The sequence below is a fragment of the Varanus komodoensis genome, unplaced genomic scaffold (genome assembly GCF_004798865.1).
Source record: "Varanus komodoensis strain SLA01 unplaced genomic scaffold, ASM479886v1 scaffold1, whole genome shotgun sequence".
In the NCBI taxonomy this organism is placed as follows: Eukaryota; Metazoa; Chordata; class Lepidosauria; order Squamata; family Varanidae; genus Varanus; species Varanus komodoensis.
The window spans coordinates 34392741-34400667 of record NW_025335268.1 but is presented as its reverse complement, the minus strand read 5'-3'; the positions used below and the strand labels follow the sequence as shown (position 1 = coordinate 34400667).

The 7927-nt window shown below is 44.6% G+C and overlaps 1 long non-coding RNA gene across 1 annotated transcript; it reads right to left on the bottom strand.

Moving 5' to 3' along the window:
• Window positions 1-2138: 2138 nt before the first annotated feature.
• LOC123019200 lies at window positions 2139-3173 on the bottom strand. Its single transcript, XR_006413885.1, has 2 exons — window positions 3046-3173; window positions 2139-2930 (listed from the first exon to the last, which is right to left on the bottom strand). It is a non-coding gene; the product is annotated as an uncharacterized LOC123019200 (long non-coding RNA).
• Window positions 3174-7927: the final 4754 nt, after the last annotated feature.

The window sequence follows — 7927 nt, the reverse complement described above, 5'->3', positions numbered from 1 at the left end:
ATTTTAGCGGGCTTGGTGTTTATAGGTAGACTATAGCTAGAAGTGATGGCGTGTGTGTATGCTGAATACATTTGGCATTGATTGCTGTCTTTCCAATCTGCCACGCTAGTAAGTGCTCTACTCCAAGTTGGCTCATGGAAGCAGCAAGAAAACTGATGTATTTTCAGACCGTTACTATGGCTTTTACTTTGTAAAGAGCATACATTTTTTTCTTTGGTGCAAAAGAAAAAATAATAAACTTGTATAGTGAACAGACATTTCCCCTGGAGATTCCGGGAGTGTTATTATCGTTATTATATAAAATAGAATTAGTTTGTTCTCGGTGCTATAAATCCTTAAGTACTCATTGGCCCAATGTAGTTAAGAACTGTCTCTTGCATTTGCAGAAAATTCCATATATACTTCTGCATCCATTTGCATTAGGTTTCCAAAGCAGCAGTTAAAATTCCATTTTCCATAACTGTTTAAAATACTCAGTGATATAGATGTTGGAAAGCCAACTCAAATGATAAATGGAAGACTCTTAGAAGTTTCATGTCCCATCATCCATATTTTTAAGGAGGGGGCAAGCTGCTTTGTTTTGGATTGAACTCCTGGAAAAATAACCCGAAATGAGAAATGAGGGCTCAAGCTGGCATTGCTGGTTCTCTTCATAGGAATAGCTGTCCTGAGTACAAATTTCTTTGTAGAAAAGGAGTAAAAATATTGTGAATTAATTAATGAGGAACACTGCCAACATTAGAATTTTCAAAACCATAAAGCAGAAAAATCTAAAATCTCCAGTGTGGTTTGTTCATTATTTTTGAGGGAAGTTTTATCTCCTTCAGAAATGTTTTCTGATGTTCTTTGGACTGCTTCGACTTCCATGCCATTTTAGGGGTCATTTTAGAATTCTTTCTAAAAAATCCAGTCTTATCACTCTGGAAAGCATGTAAATGGATCCCAGAAGCAAGTACTGGAAGGAGTGGGAACATCAGATATGGATGCTCTGCAACATTCATTCATTCATTTATTTATATTACAATTTATATCCTGCCTTTTTCCTACAAAGGGCTCAAGGCAGCTTACATCATCTCTCCTCCTCCATCTTATCCCCACAACAACAACCCTGTGAGGTAGGTTGGGCTGAGAGTCTGTGACTGGCCCAAAGTCACCCAGTTGGGTCCATGGCTCAGCAGGGACTAGAACCCAGATCATCTGAGTCCCAGTCCTGTGCTCTTAACCACTACACCACACTGGCTCTCTCTCATTTCATAGGCACTGCCTACATAAAGATGGACAATTATGTTAACAGATGCTAAGGTGGCAGATATTCGCAAAGAGGTGGATCCAAACGTATTCCGATTAGAGGTGAAGGCCGCTAAAGGCATGGTCCCATGCATGTTTAGACGGAAAGAAAAAAAGTCAAAGAAAAGCAGCAGCTGAGGAATGCTGAGAGCTGCAGGACTTCTTTCTGTCTGAACACGTATAGGATTGTGCCTGAAGTCGTGGAACGATCAGGCAATGGGATGGCACCCAGAGAATCATGAGATGGTGGGATATAACAAGTCACGTGGTCCCAGTCAGAAGGAAATCCTATTTTGTTCAATTGGGGTTACTTCTGGATAAATGGAAACAGAGTTGCAGCCTAGTATGTGCACCTCAGGCTCCACTGGGATGATACTGGAAGCTCAGCAGTCAGTTGCATACTTGGCATGCACAAGATGCAGGAGCAACTCCTGTAGCATCTTGGATGGGACCATCTCCGGTTGGAAGCCCCGGAGAGCTACTTGCCAGGCAATGTAAAACTGGACCCCCACCAGGGAGGCTTTTGCCTTTGCACTGATTGCTGGGCAGGGTGGGGGTGAGCCAACCCTGGTGAAGACAGCCCTCATTGCAGGTGCTTGCAGGAAACCATGGTCCAAATCAGGACTACTGGTGAAGGGAAGGGGAGCAGCTCTCCATGCCCCATCCCACATCCATATGGCCCGAGGCCAGAAGGCTTGTCCACCTTCAGTAAGCACAACTCTGTGTCTCATGGACCCAAAGCCAGTCTCCGTGGAAGGACGCTTCCTGTGCTCCCAGTCACTCAGGGCTGGTGCCACCATTTTGCAGGCTGATGCACAAACATTGGGTGGAAAAGGGGGAAGAATGGGCAATTTATTTATTTGCTTATTTATTTAAAATTCTTATAAACCGTTCTTTAGTAGACACTCTCAGAACGGAGTACAGTGATTAAAACAGCATAAAACACAAGGTAAAGCATATATGTAATAATCATAAAAATTTAAATATAGCAAACCAAGTAAATAATAACAACACAGTAACAACTGATCATCAACAACCAAACATCATACGATAAAAACAATATAAAATCAAAGCATTCTATTCAGCAATTAAAATAATGGGTGAATAAAAAGAGTTGAACCTGGTGCTGAAAGGGTTGGCCTCAGGTGCACTTTCCCGAGGAGCCAATTCCATATCCGGGGTGCCACTGCCAAGAAGGCCCTTCCCCTCGTGGCCAACTTCCTTCTCTCTTTTAAAGTTGGCTCCTGGAGAAGGACCTCATAGATGAGCTCATGGTCCAGGTAGGTGCATGCTGGAGGAGGTGTTCCTTTCGATATCAGGCTCTAAGCTGTTTAGGTCTTTATATGTAATTGTAAGCACCTTAAAGTGGGCTCAGACCTCAACTGGTACCCAGTGCAGTTGGTAGAGGACAGGGCAATTGCGCTGCTGTGCTCTCCCAACAGGAGGGCCCACCCCTTCCTCCACTCCACCTGCCCAGGGGTTCTGGGGAGCCCAGCTAGCCACTCTCCTGAGCTGGCATTGGCTGCAGCAAGAGGGCAACTGGCAGGCCTCTCCAGGGCCCCCTGTGGGGGGCACTGCCAGCTGCAACTATAGGAGGTGGCCACCACCATCCTGTCCATCCTTCCAGATATACCCCAGTCTACCTGTGGTATACTTCCACAGGTAGACTGGATCCATGGGGTTGCGATGGGTCGGACACGACTTCACGACTAACAACAACAAGGAATGAGGAAACTCCTGGCCATGGATCCAGTCTACCTGTGGTATACTTCCACAGGTAGACTGGATCCATGGCCAGGAGTTTCCTCATTCCTTGTTGTTGTTAGTCGTGAAGTCGTGTCCGACCCATCGCAACCCCATGGACAACATTCCTCCAGGCCCTCCTGTCCTCCACCATCTCCTGGAGTCCACTTAAGCTCACCCCAACTGCTTCAGTGACTCCATCTAGCCACCTCATCCTCTGCCCTCCCCTTCTTCTTTTGCAATCTATTGTTCCCAGCATTAGGCTCTTCTCCAGGGAGTCCTTCCTTCTCATTAGGTGGCCAAAGTATTTGAGTTTCATCTTCAGTATCTGGCCTTCTAAAGAGCAGTCAGGGTTGATCTCCTCTAAGACTGACCGGTTTGACCACCTTGCGGCCCAAGGGACTCGCAGGAGTCTCCTCCAGCACCACAATTCAAAGGCCTCAATTCTTTGGCACTCAGCCTTCCTTATGGTCCAACTTTCACAGCCATACATTGCAACTGGGAAATCCATAGCCTTGACTATACACACTTTTGTTGGCAGGGTGATGTCTCTGCTTTTAAGTATGCTGTCTAGATTTGCCATAGCTTTCCTCCCCAGGAGCAAGCATCTTTTAATTTCTTAGCTGTAGTCCCCATCTGCGGTGATCTTGGAGCCCAGGAAAATAAAATCTGTCACTACCTCAATTTCTTCCCCATCTATTTGCCAGGAAGTGAGAGGACCAGATGCCATGCTCTTAGTTTTCTTAATGTTGAGTTTCAAGCCAACCTTTGTGCTCTCCTCCTTCACCCGCATCAATAGGCTCTTTAGTTCCTCTTCACTTATGTTATCCCTATTGTGCATTGTGTCTTTTGGATTTTTGGAGTGTAAGCTGCTTTGAGGACCTTGGCTACACAGCTAGGTAGACAGTTGAAAATGAAATATGAAAAATATTAATTGCATTCCTAAGGTCTACAAAATTAATTCCTTCAACTCCAAGGGGCTTTAAGGAACTTTTATTATTATTTTCCTCAAGAGCTCCCCACCCCACGATCCATGGAAAACTGTTTGTGAAACTGAGAGGATTTCAGAAGCAGGTTGTAGTTTGACCTGGGGATACTGAAAAGTCCAGAGTTGGAGGTGGGGAGCAAAAACCCTATGATAAAATGAACAGTGTTTGGGGAAGATGATATCTTTAGCAAGAGAACAGAATTTGAAGATAACTGACCTATTTATACAAATATATAACATATGCACATTTTTGTACCAAATACTGCATATCTAAAAGGCCTTTATGTATGATATTTTTCTTCTACAGAAAATTATTCTAATAAACTGCAAATCCATTGTAAAGGCTTCAATAAGCACACAAGATCTTCCCTTCTTGCCATAATATTTCAAAGACATTTCTACGGAAGTCTAAAGACAGCTTTCCTACTCCCGGGGTACAGAGTAGCCACTGCTTTTCCACCTTTTAAATGCTTTTTATCCTACTAGAGAAAGCAGAAATGAAATGAGTTTGAGATGAGTTCTTTGTGGATTACATGAAATGCCTGGGGTCATTATTGTTCCTGGAACTGAGATTACCTCTGGTTTCTCACAACGTCATCCATGCAAACATGCTGCATGAGATAACCAAAGCAAAGCAAAACTGGGTATGTTCAGTTTTTTAAAAAATTTCGAGGTAAAAACTAGGCAAATATATTCCACTAACCCTCATAAAAAGCTAGGACTGCGCAGTAAAGAGAAATGACTGTAAACTCTGAAATTGAAAGAAGGTGGGGGTGAAGAAAAGAAAAACCTCCGCCTTGTCTTAACTAATGGATGACTTGTGGATAAGGCTGGCCTGGAGGTACAGCTGCTTTAGATAGCTTCTATTGCCAGGCAGGACAGGTTGGTGTGGGCAGCTCATTTCATTTTCCTGGATGAATTTTAAAGAGGTACTCTAAACAGGCTACAGAGGAGGAGGAGAGAAACAGTCCTTGTGCTGGGTCTGCCTTTCCCAAGCTGGTGCCCCCCAGATATGTTGGGTTACAATTCCCATCATCCTCTGTATTTAAGACAGCTGTTCCTGTTGATGTATGTATTGGAACGATTAAGACTGTATATTTAGGCCATGTGAGAAGGCGGCCAGGTGGTGGCACTGCTATTAGCCAATGAGTAGATGGCTGATTTGGGCCTTCTAACTGTGGGGCTTGGAAGGGAGGGAAAGAGGCTGAGTGCCTCCAGGATACCTCATCTTTTGCCAGCACCACTTTCCCTTCCTGCCCCTAAATGCACCCCAACCCTTCTTTGAGATTGCACGTATGTACCTGGAGAAGCAGCCAGCAGGGGGCTTTCTGTGCTGTGAGGTGAGAGGGTACAGCCCCAACTCCATGACTGGAGTCCTTTCTAGCCCCAGGGCTGGGCCTCTAAGCCTGCCCCAAGACAGATTCAGGTGAGGAGCTGAATGCTTGCTAAAAATAAAGCTTGTCACAATAATTCTGTGAGGCACCTTAGACGCTGACTGGCCAAAATCACCTGGTGAGCTTCATGGTTGAGTTGGAAGCAGAACCCAGATTACTCGTCCCAGTTCAGCGCTCCAGACACAACCCTACACTGACCTCCACAGGTTTCGCCTGTGTTTTCAGTTCCACCTGCTCCTTCCCTGCCCAATCTTATACTCATTGCATCATTATCAACTCATGATGATAGCCTATTGCCCGAGTTTGCTTTTTCCATCCATTTTCCCCATCCAATACAGAGTTGGATGGCTTTACAAAACCAAGCATAATATCAGCATGAACTGAAACACTTAGCAATTGATGGCTTTGGTAAGCTAATTTAGCTTCTAGTGCAGCCAGTTTGTACTACAGGGCTAAAATAAAGATCTCCCTCTCCTGGTGAGTCTTCATATATCAGGTCATGTAAAACCACACACAAGTTTTACTAAACACTGTAATCCTGGAAGCAACACTTATCTGTGTTACGGTATTATCTGAAACCCTGTGTATATTCTTTACTCATTAGGCAAAAGCAAATGTGGGTGAGAAAGGATACAAAACTTGATGGGCAGAGTGATCCTGCCAGTGGGGAGAGAAAGGGAAATCTGAAGATGGAGAAAATGCTTAATCCAAATCCCTTTTGGTTTCACGCCTGCTAAACCAGGCTTTCCTCCAATCTGCCCCAACATGGAACATTCCTCCACTTTTGCCTCCACAGACACAAGTTCCAATGTGAAAGAGGCCAAGTCTGTGGGAGTTTATGCAGCATCTCAGAGGGTGCTGCAAGGCCTGGTCTTCCCTTCCAAGATCAGGCATCTCTTGCTGTGGCCAGGTCCACATGCCGCTCCGGTGCCAGCTGAACTTGACAGCATGTGACATGGAACTTTTGAGGCATGTGCTGTAAATATTGAGTTGACCCCCCCTTGCCAAAGATAGGACACTACTTCAGTTGACCCAAGGGGCTGCCCAAGACATATTGCGGCCCGAAATGAAGGGCAAGACGGTGGATCATGCTGCTACTCCACATACATAAACTGACCAGATGATCTTAATTCAACTCGGGCAATAGGCTAGCATCCTCCACACCTAGGGCAGGTGGTTAGCTTAGGGAAACCATGGCAGGCTCCAGGTGTACACTGGGGAACGCTTCCCTCTGCCTAATGGCTAGGGTTGCTCCAGCCCTACCTGTGTTGAAACTTCAGACTCAAGTGTGGCTCGGTGGCGGAGCTCTCCATTAAGCCAGATAAGATTGCACTGTCACTCATCAGTGCCAGAATGTTTAATACTACTTTAAATGTTTTAGATACATCTAAGCTTTTAACAATTATCTCTGACTATGTTTCTTTCATTCCTTCCTCCTCTGATCTCCCTGCTAAGACTATATTCTTCTTTACCCTGTGCATATATATCCACCATCTTCAATCACAATCTGATGAAGCAGGCTTTGGTCCAAGAACTCTTAAATCATGATAAGCATGTTACTCCTTAACGTAACCCAAAACTTAGTTGTATAAGCCAAAGTGGATTTCAAAGTATGATGGTGTAGCTCCACCTGCTGGACAAATTAGAGAACTGCTGTTGACTTTTAGCAACAAAAATCAACATTCTGCAGCTGGGGACTTGCAAGGAAATTTCAGAATAAGATGGGGCACCCCTTTTTGCTCATCTTCTCATTTCCCTCCCTCTACTGGCAGATGGTGGCAGCAGACACAGCACTGCCTAGCCTTTTAGGCGTAAGCTGTGACTAGGATATGTACAGCAACACAGAAACCTTGGAAGCTGCCTTACACAGAATCAGACCATTTACCTTTAGCTCAGTATTGCTGAAACTGAGGCGCAGTGAAGGACAGACATAAGTTTCTCCCAGATGTTTCCCTACGTGGCTTTAGGAAGGAGGCAGTTCCATGGCCCTGAAAGCCAAGGTTATGCCAGCACCTGTTTACATTCCTGCAAAATGAGATAAAAATTCTTTTTTCCTAGGGTTTTCATTTTGCCTACTTTGTACACAAAGACCTTTTTCTGCAGAATAAAGCTTTTTCCACCTAACACCCTAGAGTGCTTGATTAGCTACTACACATTCCAAGACCGAATCCCAACAGTAGCAGTTCTCCAATGTTTCAGGCAAGCATTTTTCCCTGCCCTACTTGAAGAGTCCAAGCTGGGACCCTCTGCATGCCAAACATATGCTCTATCACTGTGCTGTAGCCCCTGTTCCCACCTCTTACACTCCTGGCATGCTTGATCCCTTGATGCAAACTTTACTCCTCATCAAGTATAGCCAGTCAGTCACAACTGTCTCAGATCAAATGCATTTGTAAATTAAAGTTTCCCTACACTTCGTGGCTGAGTTAATACAAGAGTTGCATAATAGTTAAGGTCCTTACATTTCTCAATACGCTACTATAATTAAAAACTATTATTTAATAACATGGCAGAG